The following is a 19,783-nucleotide window of genomic DNA, read 5'->3' on the forward strand; positions in this document are numbered from 1 at the left end:
CCATTCAAATGTTAGTAACTTTTTTTTCATCAAGATTTAAAAAAAGCTGAAAGCCGTTTGATTTTTAAATGCAAATTTTGAAATCCTGAAGTTAAACTTTATTAAAAATAAAAATGCAGTGTGCTTATAGTCACAGAATCAGAAGATAGTGTTTTTTACAATATGTGGAAGATTCATTTTGTTGTTTCATTTCACTAGAGTGTAGTATAAAGTAACAGAGCAAAAAAAACAAACAAACAAAAAAAAAACACAAAAAAAACCCTCAATCTCTAGTGAGTGTAAGGCTGTAAATTTCTCCCTTCCCATTTAATGCAGAAATGTTTTCTGTGGAATTGTAACATATTTTGAAACAATTGAGAAGCAACAGATATAGAGAACCAAGACCATATTGCTTACTTCTAGTAAATGTATATTAACAATCAAGCAAAAACATTGGGTCTCAATATTTTATGTCCTGAAATCCTGCATTAAAAATAAATAAATAAATAAATAAATAAAAATCAGATAAACTGTAAAGTTTCTGTTCACGACTAAATAATATAGATTTTCTAATATTCAGTGAATGCGTTTCTCAGTGGTGATATTTAAATACTAAATATGGAGAACAATACAATCTGCAAAGTATTGTGTATTATGAAGTAACACTTTCAATATTTCTCGTAAAATAATGCATGATTATGTACATCATGTATACATGTAACTTTCACACATACAATACATTCATTAATATTTTTCCTTTAAAATATTTTCTTTTTTTTCTTTTTTCCCCTCATTTAACAGCTATTACAAGCGATTTTCATTCAGTTGAGGGTATGGAGAAGTAGGAACTGATTGCCATGTATGAACTAATCTACAACTAGAAGCCTGAGAAGAATTGTCTCGATACCTCCAAATGATCGCTTTTTCTGCATCAGACAGCAACACTATCACTGAAAAAAAAAAAAAAAAAAAACAGGACACAGAGTAAAAAAAAAAAATCAGATTTGATATCAGCTAGTTTTCTTAATCCTTTGGAACGGATTCTGTGAACACATAATTTCAGAAGAAATCTCCACACTGTATCCTAAATACTTTATGTTTGCTTTTAAATCATTTTCTTCTTCATTAAGTGAAAAAGGAAAGGCAAAGCAATAGATATTTCCCAGTATTCCAACATTTTTGTTTCTTACCTTCTGAGGCCTTCCTGCTAAGCTTATGGTCTTCCTAGTAATACAGTTCTGATAGATCTAATTTAACTTTAACATTGCATATTTGGAGGAGAATATTTCTGGAGAATAGTGTGAAAAAATGTAGAGTTGAACTCGTAGACATTTATATGTCTTAATGGCTCAAACTTAACTTTCTTTCCATTTACAAGTTTTAAAATCAAATAACTGAAGAAAAAAAAAAAAGTCTGACAGTGCTGGGGAATTTAAAATTTGAAAGTATTACTATTATAGCCTGAAAAACAGCCAGACTTTAGAGTCTTTTTGGACTGTCTCAGTTAAGAAAAGTAGTCAATGATGGGGTCACGCTTATTTGACACAGTCATTTTCATTCACTAAAAATAAAGAAAGAGCTGTTTCTCTGAGAACAGAGTAAGCAAATTACAGGAGACAAGTTCTGTGCTCAAATCCTCAAGGATTGTTCAAGCAGGAGCTGACCTAAGCTTCCCCTTTGGGTTCCTTTCAGGACAACACATATTTTGCTTTCCCCTAGCTGTATTTATACTGTCTTTTTGATGTGAAGAGCTTCATGAGATTTGCTTCAGAAGTACATATTAGTATAATCGTAAGTGAAATATAAAGTCTAAATAAGCAGAAGTCTTATTTTATACTTGTATTCTTTCTGAATGTTGTTCCTTGAATACTGAAAAGAACTGCTATTTTTAGGCTTGTAAACAGTCAGCTGCATGTCTTATAGATTCCTGATCACTTACTTATAGCTTTTGATTTATTTTATGGATGAATTTCATTTATGCAAAAATAGGAAGAGAGAAAGAGAGAAAGAGAGAAAAAGAGAGAAAGAGAGAAAGAGAGAAAGAGAGAGAGAAAAGAGAGAAAGAAAAGAGAGAAAGAAAAGAGAGAAAGAAAAGAGAGAAAAGAAAGAAAAGAAAGAAAGAAAAGAAAGAAAGAAAAGAAAGAAAGAAAAGAAAGATGTAAAACACAAATGAGCCAAAACAGCATTCTTCAGCTTTACATATAATTTTTAATCTGCTTTAACACAGTTTGCACATACTGTAACCTAAAGTGTAGTGACAACAATAAGCTATGCATTGTCAAAGTAGTTTTTAATAATTTTGTTATCCCATTCCAGGTTACACAAATGGGACATCCTATTTAGTAATGGTGCATTGGTTCTTCATAACAATCTGAAAAACAGGCTCAGGACACAAAATCTTTTAGTCATGTTGGATAGCTCTAGAAGATAAGAAATAAATAAACAAAATAGAAAAAAAATACACCAAACACATCCATTATGATAACTTTTTTTTTTTTTTTTTTTTTTTTTTTTTTTTTTTTTTGAGGGGGGAGCTATTCTGTAAACAGTGATCTGTGCCAGATGTGTGACAGTAACAGTAACTTTCTCCATGCACTTATGCAGGGAATGAAGCTGTCGTTTGTCTCCTTTGTAGCTGAATGCTGAAGCTGCCTTACTCTTTACTCAGCAAATTATATTCTTTAACATCCCAGTGTGAAATCCTACTGAAAAAAAAAAAAAAAAAAAAAGCATAAAGGAAGTCATCACAAAATGAAGATTAGAAACAATTCCTACTCTTCATGAAATGTTCTGTCATAATGAATTCTCTTTGTCAGAAAAATCAGGAATTCTCACAATGGACAGATATCACCACATGAGAACTCGATTGGTGTTTTAATCATTATTTAGATTGCTTCTGATATGATATATGAATGTAATCTAACTCATACATTTTGTCTCTATATATTCTTCAGCCTTGTTGATGCTGAAGGAAAAGCCATTTATGCAAACCATTATTGTATATGGTTTTCATTACCATTTTATTTCTTCTATTTGGAACAATCATCCTTTGTACTAGTGTAAGTCTTGGGCCACAAAAGTAATTTCATTTTTTTTAAATTACTTCTGCCATTCACAGCATTGGGAGACATTTCAGAAAAAAAATATTTTAAGAAACACAAGCTTTTCCCGTATGTAGAAAAACAAAACCAAACCAAACCAAAAAAAAAAAAAAAAAAAAAAAAAGAAAAACTACAGTGAAACACTAAGACAAGAACAAACGTACTACCACAAGTTAAAATTATAAGAAGTGAGTAATGAAGTATTCATAATAATTCATAATGAAGTGCCGCCAACAGGTTCCATCTGAAATCTTATCAATTTGCCTTCAGATAATCAAGGGGTGCCTATAGTTTGGGGTATTCATATTCAGAATTAAAATACAGGCATTTTTAAAGTGTACAAGTTAAAGCTGTCTTTGCTTGTGTATGAAGTAATGGAGATAATATTTTAAATAGTTACCATAAAAAGTAATATAATGAGCTGTCATGGAGTTAACCAGATCAATCTATGCCCGTGACAGACCACCCCACTCGGAACGGCCAGATGACACCAAACAATGCTGCAATTTAGCACTGATTTTATTTCTTTGAGATAGATACTTCTCATTTTTGTCTGTTCTAAAGTAGTTTTGGTAAAATAAGGTCAGTACTGTTTCACCTAGTCGCAGAATCACAGAATGGCCCGGGTTGGAAGAGACCTCAAGGATCATGAATCTCCAACCACCCCTCCACAGGCAGGGCCTCCAATCTCCCCATTTAATACTAGACCAGGCTGCCAATAGCCCCATCCAACCTGGCCTTGAACACCTCCAGGGATGGGACATCCACAACCTCTCTGGTCAGCCTATTCCAGCACCTTACCACTCTTAGAGTAAAGAACTTTCCCCTGACATCCAACCTAAATCTTCCCTCCCTCAACTTAAAACCATTTCCCCATGTCCTGAATTACCCCTTGTCCCAAATTGTTTCCCATTGTCCTAGTGTTTATTAATAAGCAGTCACCAAAACGTGTGGCTGTAGATACAAGACAGTAGCAGAAGACCTAAAAAATGGAAACAACAGATTATAAAAGAAACCCTAAAAATAGTAGCATGGCATTTGCACCAGTCACTAAAGACATGGCATCTCATTAATCAGATAAAACCAGTTCTAAAGGAATCAGTGAAGAAAGAGCAAGTAGACACAGGTAATGAACATGCAAGAATCTCCAAGCTCATTCCAGGTAGGAGAGAAATCATTGATATAAACACCATCATCTTATTTACTTCAGTGGAAAAGATTGGTGATTTTCCAGGACATTTTCCTTTTTTTCTTGAAAACTAGAAACATCAGGTGTAAAATGCGGAGGAGAAAAAGAAGAATATAAATACTATAAGAGGAGATCAGTACTAAAGAAAAAGTGTATCATCAGTTTTAACTATATCATCATTGTCAATTAACAGTAAAAAGTGGATGATTTCAAAAAGTAGTAGTAGTATTTGAATCAGACTAGTAATGTTTATTTGAATAGACTCTCAGGGTTTTAATTGGGCCACCAATAAGTTCTTGGCTTTGTATATATTCTTTTTACTGTAGCTCACTTAAAAATTAGAGTGTTTGGTCTGGTGCGTTACTTTGAGAATTGGTTGTTAAAAACAGGATGCAACATGGCCTACTTTTTATATTCTCTTGCAATATGCACATAACATTTAGCTAGATTTTAAACATGAAATGAAAACAAAAACAAAAGCAAGTTACTTTTCAGCTGAATAAAACAGACAGTTTCCAGCTCTGTTCTGTTCCCATGTCCATAAGAACAGATCCCCAGAGGATTTCATCCAATAATTCCTTAAACAATCAGAATTTCACTATCCCAAAAACCTGAGTGTGACACCATTTACACACTCATTCATTCAGTGGGTCTGTTCTTCTTACACCTATGTCCCACTCATCAACCAGGAAGATCAAAGAGAACACAACTGTCCACGCTCAGTGGAGTTAGAGAGCTCTCACAGTTTCTTGTAGCATCAGAATGGTTCTCCTTCATTGTGTTCAACATACATCTTATATACCATTTACTTACAAACAAGAAATTCCTGTTCCCTTAACAGATCCTCTAATCAGTTAATTGGCCCCAGCTTCTCCCAAACAATAGTGATAAAGGATGAAAGGTGTCTTAAGTGTAACAAGATTAACAGTGCATACAAAAAGAACCTCCTGTTTACCTTAGATGCAAACAGAAATCGTTTGCGCTCTGTCTTACCCTCCAGTCTCCCAAACTTTCACAGTGATAGGGTCCATCAACGAATCTGATAAGCTCTTTGGTCACTTGCTCACAGTTACATCTTCCCCCACACACAACCTGTACTCCAGATCCCTTCAACATCTTCCCAAGGAATATAAAGACTAAAATAAAAAATAAAAAAATATAAAGATATCAATATCTTTGTTTAAGTCTTCTATGACTCCACCTGAAAGAATAGGAGTGGAGGATAGTCCCCTAGTTTTATAACTGAAAATAAATAAATAAATAAATAAATAAATAATACAGAAAGAAATTAAAGAGCCAGTAGATGGATTGTTAATCTAATAGGTTAATAGATCATAGATTAATGAAAAAAAAAAAAAAAAAAAAAAAAACTATTATATACCCTTTTTACCCAGTACTCGAATGCATTATTTTAATTGTAGCATACTTACATATTCGGGGTAATGAAGAGATATATGTTGAAATCCAGTTGAGACTTTTAATGCAACTGAAGAGTTCTGATTTATGATGTGTAAAACATCACAGAAAGATCTATAAACTAGTGATCTAGCTCATGAGCTGAGATGAAACTAGTGTCTAATTATTGTTGGAAACCAAAACTGCATTTAATATTTTGATAGAACAGTTTGTTTACAGTAGGAAGAAATATGCTGATATATCAGAACTAGTGTTTTCTAGTTTGGTCAAGGTGAAACTTTTCAGAAGTATTTGAGAAAATATTGCAGTGGTAATGAAAAGAGAGACTGAAAGATGGATGATGGAACATAACCTTTAAATCTTTGTAATTCAAGAATATAACTCTGAATTACTTTCAAGGTTTTGAAGCTGCAAATCCAGGTTCTCATTCTCAGTATATTTAGGAAGATTTTAATACATTCATCATCTCAGAAGTGTGCAACAGCTACAGACTGTTGGATTCACATGTCCAGAATTTTTTCAGTGTTAATAGGTTGGTGCCCTTGCCTAGTCAGCTGTGCTGTGCTTGTGTGTGTGCATATCTAGGTTTAACTTCTCTGTATGTGGTTTGGTTAAAAAAATAACTGCAGCAGAATGACTGAAAAAAAGCATTTAAATTTACAAGTCTGTAGTCCCCATTCTCGAGGTCCGATCCGCCGGGGGCTAGCAATCTCCCCTCGCTAGGGCCATTGCAACACAGACACCAATATGAGGATGTACCAAATGGCATTTATTGCAACTAAACAGCGACTTATATATCCTAGTGCCTTATCTAGGCCCCTTCTATGTCCTTCAAGCGTACATCATGATTTACATAACAGAGGTCCTATCGTGTCACATCTGATACCTCGTTATCGCCTACAGAGCAGGGGAAGTCCTAGCACGTCACATCCCAAAGACTCGCTAATGTCTACTATAACATCTCCCCCTCTCCATGCTCGGTAAAGCCTTGCCCTGTTACAGCGTGTTATTCGCTTGCTGCCTAATAGCTCTAGCGTAGGTTATACAGAGGGTGATACACTACATTCTTAGGTAATTCAAGCCTGGCTACTTGTCTTAGTATACGCCAGACCTTCACATATAATATAATTACAAGCACCAAACATATCAATGTTAAGATTAACAAGATCACAACCAGATGCAATATGGGGTTTAATACCCCTCTCGCTGTTGGTGACCATCCAAGAAGCGTCTCCCACCAATGGTGTTCTCCGTCCTTCTTCACCCTTTCTAGGACATGAAGTATCTCTCCCGCATCATGTTGAACAGTGATCAAGGTTTTCCATCCATTGTCTCAAACATGTTTTAGCTGCTGGTACAGATCATCATGTTGCAAGTTTCCTTACCAAAGCAAGATTCATTCCAATTGGAGTGGGTAATACATCTTGAATCAGTGTGTAATTAGACTGCAGGAACTGATGTGATATAACCGGAACTGTGTAATTAAAGTCACATCCTACAATACTAGTAAAGTTGCAAACAGAGATTTGAGTGATTACTGGTACCTACAGCAATATCATCGATGAGTATGGAATTACAAGAGGTCCTCATACAAACACACCCTTTTCCAATGTATATAAACACTGTTTCAAGTGCCTCATTGGGATGAATTTCAAAATGGCAAATGTTGTGTTCAGTATCAAGACAAGTGTCTCGAGCCTTAAGAGTATTACTCTCACAAACAAATCCTCACTGCTCCCGTACAGCACAAGATGAGCTAAGATCAATGGTTTGCCATTTTTCTTCATTGTGAAGAGCCCACACTCGATGTTCTATTGGATAAAGTATGACCCCATCACGGTTCAGTCCCAACGCAATGATCGGGTATGTTGTATATACTGAAGAACTTCGTATCGTTAGGACAAAAGCAATGGCATAGCTAGTAACAGGATCATAAGTAAAGTTAACTAAGTGCCACCAAGGCTGAAATTTCCTTTCAAATTCATCTGCATTATCCCAAATCACCTTCTGAATCTCCATAGGCAGAATACCTCCTTCACCTTCCCTCACAATCACTGCTATCATGGATTGTATCCATATTTGGGCTTGGATGCAGCTAAGCGCTAGAGAAGTATCATTTTTGGGTAGCAGTGAGTGCATCCACAATCAACTGGTGGTCTTTCATATTCGTCCTTTCCCACTGAGGTAATACAGCTGACAAAAAAAAAACACTGGTTGGCTCCCAATGCTGATAAAGAGGACTGCAAAGGACGCCGTAGCACATATAACTCGTTTGTTGCTGTACTTGCTTATTTTTGAGCACCTTGGCATCTATACTGTTTAACACTCCCAAACCTGTTCCCGTTATGCCAGTCATATCTCTCCATGTTCTCTTAATCAGGGCGAGGGTCCACCGGTGTAACCACATTAAGCAGCCTGCATAAGATGTGTGTAAAAATGGTGTACATGTTGGTTTAATGATTGAAATGTTATTCTGCATTGATAATTTTACGTGTTTGAGAGACCACATCGGGTTAAACACCACCTGTTGCTGGCCAGTATTTTTAATGACATATGTCCCAATCTCATAAATCTGTGCAGACAAAATGTTTTCTATTTTCTCCGCAGTGGTAGGGCTCTTAGGAGGGGTTGATGTACGTAGGGTAACTGTTGTTTGCTGCCTGAGATCCATTTTAAATTTGAAGGATCGCTCCAGGCTATCACGCAGAGGCAGACTACAGAAACAGGTTGGATCAAAGTAAAATTGTGCCAGCAGTCCCATTGTTCAGTGGCACAAGATTTACTTCCTTTCTCATTTGTCTCAACATTTGTTACTGATATTTGAGTCACCTTTTCACGAGTGGATTCATTAATCATCTGACATCCCACCTTTATCTCTTGCCCTGCCTCTCTCCAAAGTCAGTGAGATCGGTCGACGCTATCCCGACCCCATTCCTTCTCCAGGTATGTTTCGTTATTATGTAATACCACTCTTAAGAGGGTTAAATCATCAGAATACGACCCCATGCTCCCAGTATGTCCCCTGCGGGCATGGGACCATGGCCATCCAACGGGTGTGGCAGAATTGTCACCAGCCCCCGCCTGGGCAACACCTAGTACAAGTACTATGAGCAAAAGCATTACATTCTTAACCAGTGCTATCATGGACACCTTTCCTTCAGCAAGTGAGGTCTTCAGAAGCAGCTCCTTCTCCTGTTCTTTAATGTGGCCTGCTTGGCCACACCCATCACACAGTCCCTGGGGCTGTCGTGCTCCAACTGCAGCGACAATAGCCGCCACTAACCCTTCATTGGTCAGAGATGCTGTCTTCTGCTTATCCAGAATATATATTTGATCATCTCCCCAGGCGTACCAAACTGTAGAGCAGTGCGGAGAAGTTCCCTGACCTCCGGCTGGCTTTGTTGCCGGAGACAGTCCATAATAACTGGATCTTGGGCCGATTTCGGGAGTTCTGACCCCTGTATGGCCTTCAGGAGTCTGTCCACAAAGGCAGAGAATGACTCTGTCAGCTCCTGGGTCACTTTGGTCCAGGAGTCCACAGACTCCATGCCCTTGGCTACTCTCTTAAACACTTGCGTCTGTAGCCGCTATAAGCTCCCCTGGCCTGAGCCTAGCTGTTTGTCCCTGGGGGGTTTGCATTCCCCTGACCATTCCTGCCAAGCGCATTAACGAGGACCCGTGTAGTGGGTGGTTAGGACTCGATTCCGCAGCCCCTACAGCCACTCACAATCCTGCCATCCACTCTGAGGATCATAATGTATACTGTACTGGTGACAGCACCATGCGCATCAAATTCGTTATGTCGTGAGGGAGAAGAGGACCTACAGTTGTCATGGCCTCTAAGGCGTTCAGGGTGAGGGGTGAACTCAAACCTCGCTTCTCCACGCAATCTAGCAGACGGGTAATGCCCTTTGGATCAAGAGGTACCCACTCAGGGTTTCCTCCACTGTTTACAACAACTGGGAAAACTTCCGATATCTTCCTTCGTCTATTAGACCAGATCTAACCTTCCCCCAGTCTGTTAATGTGCCCCTCTTAGTTTCCCAAGACAAAGCTGCTTACCCTCCCCCTCACTGTCCTCCTCCCCCAGCTCCATGATAGCCTGATAAGTCGTCTGCACTTCACCTCCCCTCCCTGCCACCCTTGGCTCAGTCCTTGACTGATAAGATGCTATCTGCCAAGGAGACTCCTCATTGGTCACGCATCCTCTCATTTCCTTAAAAGGATATTTTGGCCATTGTGGTCGAATTGATGGGTCCAGATATGGCAGTGGGCAGTCACCGTCTCATCTTCATCAGGCATGGCCGGGGCAGACAGCATCGGTTGAACGCAGTCGTTGTCTTGTCTCCCTCCACTGGGCACGGCATCACCCGAATACCTACAGAGTATATCACCTCCCTCCTTCTCTCCCTTCCCCACCTGCCCATCATTCCAAAGAGCGTTAACACTCCGTTGACTCTCACCTCAACTCCTCCTATCTCCACCAGCTGCTATAGCCATGCCTCCTGCACCCCCCACCAGCGGGGCAAGCCCGAGAAGCTGTCGAGCAGCCTCTGTCATTTCTCTCTCCTCCTTTGCTGTTTTTAATATCCCTAGCACAAAACCCCATGTCTTGAGCTCTGCACTCGATTGGGTGCTCATCGTGTGCTGCGCAAGCAGCAAAGTAATCTCATCCCACTTCTGGGGATTCAAAATATCCCTGGGGTCCTCACACACCCCCTCCTGCTCCAAGCGGGAACTACGGCAGCCAGTTCCTTCTTAGAAGGCGTATCCTTGCCGCCATAGTCCTTACCCAACTGCAACAATACCTTAACAACTAATTCCATCCTGTGCAGAATCAGGTCACACACTAGACCTCGGGGGACATCAGGGGGACGACAGACTGATGATCCTCACACAGGGCACCACTCGTATCCCCATTCTCAAGGTCCAGTCTGCCAGGGGCTAGCAATCTCCCCTCACTAGGGCCATTGCAACACAGACACCAATATGAGGATGTACCAAATGGCATTTATTGCAACTAAACAGCGACTTATATATCCTAGTGCCTTATCTAGGCCCTTTCTACATCCTTCAAGCACGCATCATGATTTACGTAACAGAGGTCCTATCGCATCACATCCTGGTGACTTGCTAACGCCTACTACAACACAAGTCCAAACAAAAGAATAAAAAAAAAATGGATTTAAACTGCTACAGGACTCAACTATGATATATGCATTCTTACAAAACTGTATTTTATTACTGACATGGTTTTTCATAGGGCAATAAATAGAACTTCATAGAAATGAGAAATGCAAGTACTTAAAAAGTAAATAAAAAAAGATTGCTGATTCATCACACTATGTCCTGATGTGTTTTTCCCCCCTGTTGATAAGCAGATTGATATCACATTTTGTTTGCTGTTATTGTTTTTTTTTTCTTCCCCTTTCTTCATATCAAATAAAAATAAAATGGTTCTTCAGATTTTTGAAAAAAAAAGTATATATATGAACACTTTTATATATATATATATATATAAAAATTTATATGTATACTTTTATATATATATATAATATATATATATAAAAATATATATATATATATATATATATATATAATAACAAAACGGGAAAACTTCCTGTTCTTTCAGCTTCCAGTATGTTTTGGAATGACTATCATTCCAAAATATTGTTTTTTTTATGTGTTTAATATTTATTTTCTATAACAAAGGGCATACTTTATCAGGGACTAATGGAAATGACACTAAAGATTAATTATAAAAAAAAAAAAAATCACATTATTTTCTCAGTATTTGTATGTTACATTGGAACTATTTATCATTGAGCAATACAGAAAATTTGGCAAAATTTCTGTCATGAAGGCCTACAAATGGCAATTACCACTGATAATCTTTACAAAGCTTTATTGTCAGTGTAAATACGTGAGCACACAGGAAAATCACAAGAAGGTAACTCAATGCACAGCAGAGAGGGAAGACCAGTTGTCAGTTTTAATCACAATAAAATATAGGCAGCCTTCAGAAATGGTAGTAATCTAATTTTCCTTTCTTGCTAAAAGTTCCACTGGATGGCGTTTTTATGAAAGTCAGCTTCAATTATAACTTTAGATAAAAATTCTAGGAGTTATAATTTGCCTTCATGACACATTTTCTCAGTTATGAGTTCTTCCTTTGTACCTTCATCTCTGCTCTCTAGGTAATAGTTTGCTTTGATAAATCCTAGTGACAATACATGAACAACAAATTAAGTCCTGGATGGATGTAGTAAGTACCTATTTTATTTTTTATTTTTTTCCCCTTTCTTTCTTAATAGATTCTTACATATACAAATACCTTCTGTATAAATTTGTTTCCCATTCAGCTCAAAATAGCTCGAGACATTTTCAAATGACTAAATCTGAAATATCTTCAATAAAACTGTCAATTTCTGCAGTTAATTTTGATTAATTCCCTTTTAGTTTTTCCACCTGAACTCCTCTTTTCTATAATTTTTGACAGTATGAAAACAGACTTTTCTAGTTTACTGAAATATTTTAGGATTAAAAAAATAATTATTATTATTAATGCATGTTTTCTTAGTAAAGAAAGAGACAGACAGGTGATTTATTTATGAGGGGGTCATTTAAATCAGTGCATTTAGTAATTTGCTACATCCTTAAATTCCTTAAATAACTTTTCAAAATAGCAGTAACAAATACATTACAGTTTTCTTGTTCTAAACATAACTGGAATAATCTTCAACTTTACCATTGAAGTATTTAGAAAATAAAGAAATATAAGAAGTTTTTGTACTTATTATATTAAATATTTTAAAAAGATTCAGTTCAGAATTTCTCTGAAGTACTTCAACAGGCTACAGAGAAAAACTTTTATTCTAGTGTGAACAGGTTTGAGAATTACGTGCTTCTCCATCTTACTTCCTCATTATTCTCCAAAGTTATTATTGTTAAATTCTTTGTTTAAAAATAAAATAAATTACAAGAACTCTAAAAGACTTTAAAGTTATTTTTGTTTTAATTATTAATTTGATTTTAATAAAACTGAAGTAAAATCTTTCCCAACACAGTGTTTCACAGTGTAGTTACCTCCTACTACATGGAACGTCACAATTCTTCAGCCTTTTGGTAGTCACTTAATCACAGACTTAAATTAAATGCTTATGTATCATTTCTGAATTTGCCTTCATATTATTGCAAAATACATACATATATATACACACACACACGTGTTTTGCAATACATATATATGTATTGCAAAATACATATATATGTATACATATATTTATCTCATAGTATGTACAACTATAGTGAGTTTTGCTCTATTTTAGTATGCTTCTGTTGTGCTCAAGGCAAGCCAGTATTGTGCCTTGATTATTGCATTCCTGATTTAAAATGTTATGGACCTCTACTTTCACTGAAATACACTCTTGGTAAAGTGGTAATGTTTCTTACAGAATGATACCTGTTATAAATACAATAACTGAGCATTAACTTGGTCTGGAAAATGCAAGATACACCAAAAATAAAGTGCAATGAAGTTGAATCATTTTTAAGAGCTGTCAAAGAGCATAAATGTCACAACATCATTTTCCCATTATAGTAATTGAATTTCTTACTTCAAGTGTCTTCATAATTGTACAACTTCAAATCATTGTATTAAAGGCAAAATTTTAGTTAGCAGGTAAGTATAAGAAACCTTAGATTTGCCTTCAAGGATGAAGGATCTACTAACAGATGCAAGGAAAGACAATTCTGGAATTTAGAAGTGAGTTTTAAGATAATAAATGTTTTTCTTATGGAACACTGGAGGGATCAAAACCCACTAGCTTGGAAAAGGGAGATAAAAATGGGACAATCAAATGTCAGCAGAAGCTGGTCACATTGAGCCTTTACATTTGATCACTATGATCTGTTCTACATTCTTATTAAATATTGTTTCTAACTGTCTTCTATGAAGATGCCTTTCCTATTTCATCCTCAGTATATGAAATTCATGTTGAACCAGCCACTAAGAGAAGAGGTCTGAGTGTCAGCTATTGGGAAGTGTCATGCTCTATGGTCATATTTGTCTGAAACTTCTGGACAACTTAAAGCCGATGATCACCATGTATTTGGACTACCTATTACACAGTGGAGGTGAAAAATAGTGTAGAGAACAAAAACTTAAGTACAATTCAGTAGAAAAGAAATATGTTCTCCATTTCATTCTATTAACTTCTACAGGGAAAAAAATACCTTCTGATCATTTCCTAACCTATGAAATAAATAGCTTTCAAAGATTGGAATTTCTAGTGATGAAATGTCTAAGAAAGAAGCATTTTGATTCTTTTCATAAATAAACAAGTGAAGTACATACAGCCACACTGAGATTAATGACAATTACTATCAACTTCTTTTGCATTAGAATATTCCTTCAAATATTTGCATCCAAGTCTGATTTAGACAAGAAAACATTTGTGAAAAGAATGTGTTTCTTCAGGTTCAACTAATTATGTCCAATCTCCATTTATTCTATAGATTTGGAGAGTAGAGTATGTGTGTGTGTGTAAAATATATATATTCTACATATATATTAATGCACAATCTTAAAAAATTGTTGAATTATTTTTATATAAATATAGTATGGTCATTCTGTTTGCAATAATCACATTGGCATTGAGAACTGGAAAAAATACTTAGAAATATAAAATAGTTATAGATAGTTTTCTTTTAATCTATCTTCTCTGATCAAGAGTTAATTTTACCACTAATGATACAATATAAACACACTGATTTTTTTTTTTTTTTTTTTTTTTAAGTATTTAAAAAATACTGGTAGTTACAGGGGGTATGAAACTTCTATGTATTACATGAAAATACACAGCCAAATGGCTATAAAGACTTTTACTTCACATCACTTATACTTAGGAAGAAGTGGTTTCAGATATTTCATTAGATATAACAGTGCAGTTCTTTTCCATTAGGCAGACCAAAAGATTATTATTCACTACTAAAATAATGTTTATTAAAAAATGTTTATATTTCACATAGTTTTATTTCTTTTATAATATCAAACTCTCTTTAAATATTGAGGACAAATTGTTTTCTTGATAGAAAATTAAAAAAAATTAAATTAAAAATTAAATGCTTCGGTGATATGAAGACAAGGGCACATTCTGGACATCCATACAGATTTTTTTTAAGTACTGCAAGCTGGTTCTTTTTCATCATTAGTGAAAATGCATAGCTAATGGTAGTGGCTATATTGAAAAATAGTGTTTTATCGACAAGAAGTTAGTCCATCAAATAGTATTCTTGCACTCTTTGTATCTGTTACAGTTTCCATGGTAATAAATAGAACACATTGCTTACAGAATAACCTGGGTAAGATGAAAAAGAAATGATATGTTGGCATTCATATTAACTGTGTTCTGTCATCTGTAGTCATTAAAATTAATTTTTATGTTTTCAAAAGTTAGTATAAATAGAATTGTACAATCAATGAATGTACAGATGTTATAGTTATGGGATGCACCAAAGTCCTTAGCTACCAAGCTATTATATCAAAGCAGAAAAGATAGGATACTTACCTATATTCTAGGCTCACTTATAAAACTCCAGCAAAGGGGTCTCCAGAAGAGATCCTTTCTCTCTGGTAGTCAGCTCTTAAATTGGTCATACTCCACCCCTTCCAGCAGCACAGGTGAATTGCCTTCACCTATGCTCCCGTGGCTGACTCATTGCTGGTCTCAAGTGATCAATCAGAGATTCGGTCTGTGATTCAACAATTCCCCTACAAGAATGTATTGCTTTTGATTTCTTAACTACTAATTAAAGTATCCCTTTGGAATAATACCATTATTTTCTTCCTTTTTTTTTTTTTTTTAACTAAATATAATAGGAGTTCAACTTTGTTTCTCTGAGTGTGTAATCAAATTGAACATTTAGAAATGTGGCTGACTCAAGACTTTACTATATTACTGCTCAAATACATAACACATATACTGTTTTGTGTAATTTTAAAAGCCATGTGAAGATGAGTGTGTTTTTGTGCTCCAGCAAAAAAAATTCCTACATAATACAATTTTATCTCTGGCAGTAAAACACGTAGATTTAAATGAAAGGACTGTTTGCTGTATCTGAAGAACAAATAGCCAATTTGCTTCAACCTACACCCATTTGAATAAATAAAATACAAAAATTACTCATAATGTTTACAAAGGATTTATAGATTAATTCTACATATATATATATACGTTCTCTGTCTTGGTGTGTATGTTTATGAAAATGTCTATGTATTTGCAGTACTTTTGATTAAATGCCATAAATGATTCTTGAAAGCTGAAAAAAAAATCCTGTTAGAATTTATTAAAAAAAAAAAAAAAAGAGAAAAAAAGAAGTTAGAATGAAAAACAGGCAAACAAACAAATCTCACAACTGAATGACCTATTTATTCTTGGCTTTCAAATAAATTACTAGTGGACTTTGCCTTAGGGTTATCAGTTTTTCACATTAACTTATACATACAGTTGTTTGTGACTGATGCTTACTTATTCTTCTAAAAGTCTGTGCTGCTCAGATATTACAGTCTGATATTTTCTTCACAAAGTATCCTAAGCCTTTTATATATTAAAGGATATATTTCATGAAAAAAAAAATCTTTAACTTTATGAAAAGTATGAATCAAACAAAATGACAGCTGTCTACTTAAATGTTTTCTGATTATTTTATACTGTACATTAACAGCATTTACCATTGCCTATCTAACTTGGTAAACATCCAAATCATAAAAGTCTTTTAAAGTCAATAACATTTTCCTAACAAGAACAGGATGTTGGCCCTCATGGAATTTTGCTGAGAAAACTCCTATACATTTAGTATTCTCATGCAGCTGGGGTTAATGTACTCACCAGATCTGATAAGAAGAATTAAGGATTTTCCTGTTTTCCCCTGCAGCATGTAACCTAATAGCATTTCTAACACGATCTGACATTTTCACTTAGTAAACTTTCCATTACTCCTTTTTTTTCTCCTTTTTTTTTTTTTTTTTTTTTTTTTTTTTTTAAATGGTATTCTGTACTTCTAAGTCTTTGGATATCTTCCATTAAGCTCTGAAGTTTACTGGACAGTTGATATGCTTTTGTTTATAGACTGAGTAGTATGAGTCTGTTGCCAAAAGTAAGGAAGAGATGGAGATATCAGATGCAATTTGTGAATATTAATATGTAAAATAAAAAAGTCCAGAAATGTGATTTAATGCATATTCAGTACTCTTGCTTACTCAAACCTGTGTAACTGGGAGTTGTATAACATGTGGTAGATTAGCATATACTTATTCATTCCTCAGCTCTTTCATCAGGTTTTCCCCAAGAATAACTCACTGCATTTAAAATAAGTTTTAACTTCTGAAGTAATTAATTGCAAACCATACCAAGTGTATGCTTTAAAACGACACAAGCTCAAATAACTACAGATTTTCCAGTAAGTTGATGAATTATAATAATCTACATCTAAAATTATTTCTCAAGTAAGATCAAAGCTTGATCTCCCAAAATATGTGAAAACTCGAAGAGAGTAATTCCTATTATTTTAAGTACAGATTTTTGTTCTGTAGCATGAATGAAAACTGTTATAGTAGCATCTAAAAAAAGTATACTTCTAGAAATTTTCTGTGAAGACTTCTAGAATGTGAATTCAAATGTGTGAATTACTTAAAAAAAAAAAAAAAAAAAAAAAGCAATTCAAGTCAATCCCTGAATTTTATATATCTATCAAGAAGTGAGAGAAAGTTAAGTCTAGACATTATGGATTTCTTATCTGTCTAGAACGATAGCTGAAAATTTCATTACAAACACTAAATATAACTTTCTATGAGATCTCGTGCCCAGATCTTCAGTTCCCTTTCCACACAGAAATTAAAGTTGAACTTCACTGAAAGTAGAAATGGCTGTATGATCTTCAAGTTTGTTAAGAATGCTCCTAATTGTCTAGGTGTGACATTTAGTCCTTACTCCTAATTTATGTTGAGACTGTAAGGCTCACAGAGTCTTTTGAATTTGTTGCACACAATAGAAAAGACCAAAACTGGAACATTATAAAAATTCAGGTGAAGACCTCATAAAACAACATGCCTTTAAGTCTTATTATGATGACCTACATTCTTGCCTCCTCACATGAAAAGATATTTCAGTAATTGGAAATTTCAACATCATTTGAACTTACTCACTAAATACTTACACTGCTTTATAAATGAATTAAACTTTTGCTTCAGTTATAGGAGGTGATTTTACCTAATGAATTTTTAACTCCATTCAGTCTAACTTTGTAGGCCTGCTCAGAATGCAAGGGGAAAAAAAAAAAAAAAAAAAAAAAAAAAAAAAAGATAGAATCTTCTATTGTCTCTTAGTTTAGTGTACAGTTACATTTGGCACAAATAGCTGACCATACTTCATGCTTGACTTCATGAGATTCAGCTTTCTAGTGACAGCTCTCTCCTTATCCATCAGTGCTGTAACCTCACTGCAGAAGACCAGCAAATTTGTCAAGCGCGATTTGCCCTTAGTGAGACTACATTTGCTGTCACTAGTCACTTCTTTATTCTCTGCATGCCTTAGCACAGTTTCCAGGAGTATATGCTCCATGATTTTGCTCCATGACCAGGAAACTGACTGGCATCAGTTCCCTCAATCTTCCTTTTTTCCCCTTTTAGAAATTAATGTTATGTCTCCCCTTTCCCAGTCACTAGGAACTTCACCAGATTGCTAAGTCTTCTCAGATATGATGAGTAATGGTTTGGCAACTTCATTTGCCAGTTCCTCAGATTCATATAATATTCCAGATTCATATCCCACAGACCTGTGCACTTTCCTGTTCTTTAGATAGTTTCAAATATGATCGTCTCTTACAATAGCTGGTAGTTCATTCTCCTCATCACTGCCTTCAAATTCTGTGAATTGGACAAGCAGAGCACTTGCCAGTGAAGAAGAAGAAAAAAAAAAAAAAAAAAAAAAGAAAAGAAGCCACTGAGTACTTCAGTCTTTTCCATGTCCTGGATAACCAAGCATCACATTTCCTTCAGGAGTGGGCCCACATTTTCCGCAGTCTTCCTTTTATTACTTATGAATTTGTAGAAGGCCCTTTTGTTGTCCCTGATGTCCTTAGCCAGATTTAATTGTATCAGGGCTTTAGCTTGATTCCTGGATGCTCACACAATTCACACAATATCTCTGTGTTCCCTAGGTTACCTGTCCCTGCTTTCATCCTTTGTATGCTTTTGTGTTTCAGTTTGGCCAGGAGCAACTTGTTCATCCATGGCATTTTTGCCTGACACTCTCTTTGTTGGATTTGGAGGAGAGCTTTGACTACTAACCAGCTTTCTTGGGCTCTTTTTTCCCCTCAGAGTTCTGCATATAAACAAACATGTGTCTTCACAGACACACACACATTGGTAAGTATTTTATCAGTAATATTAGGAGTTAGCACTGCACTGCATCCTTCCCTCCACAGTGTTTCATTATCATCTACAAAGCCAGTGCTTAAGCCATGTGGAACTGAATTATGAAAGATATCACACATCACACACACAAAAAAATATTTTGACAATTTACAATATTTTGGGACCACATTACGAGATGTCCAGGGCCATGTGCAGGCCAGGAGTTGAGCATGCCAGCTGTAAATAATCAAGTATATTAATTTAATTATTTGCTAATTTGTTGTTATACCAATAAATATATTCCTGCTTCTTTCTAAGTGTATAGTGTAGTTGTATCCATAAAAAAAAAATGCAAAATGCTGCAATTTTCAAATAGGAAAATACCATTACACATGCATACAGAGCTTAATTGTAAAGGGCAATACAACAAATTGCTATCTAAACAGAAATATTTGTTTCTAGCTGTACTCTGTTGGAATAGACTATGCTCTAAAGTTCAAGCTAAGTTCTGAATTTCTTGTATTTGAGCTGTCTGAAGAAGGACTAGAAGATATTTAAGGGTCCCTTCCAACTCAAAAGATTATATGATTGTATTATTCTAAGGAACTGCTACCAGATTAAATGATGAACAGTTATGTTTCTTATTTAAACAATAAAAGAATAATCTTTTTAAAAAAAAATAAA

The 19,783-nt window shown here is 35.3% G+C and overlaps 2 pseudogenes; both read right to left on the bottom strand.

The window, feature by feature from the left end:
* Positions 1–6,710: 6,710 nt before the first annotated feature.
* Positions 6,711–8,446, bottom strand: LOC146545696 (uncharacterized; annotated as a pseudogene).
* A 137-nt stretch (positions 8,447–8,583) lies between these two features.
* Positions 8,584–18,305, bottom strand: LOC146545697 (uncharacterized; annotated as a pseudogene).
* Between the last annotated feature and the right edge of the window lie 1,478 nt (positions 18,306–19,783).

Source organism: Meleagris gallopavo, chromosome 1 (genome assembly GCF_905368555.1).
Source record: "Meleagris gallopavo chromosome 1, MGAL_WU_HG_1.1, whole genome shotgun sequence".
Classification (NCBI taxonomy): Eukaryota; Metazoa; Chordata; class Aves; order Galliformes; family Phasianidae; genus Meleagris; species Meleagris gallopavo.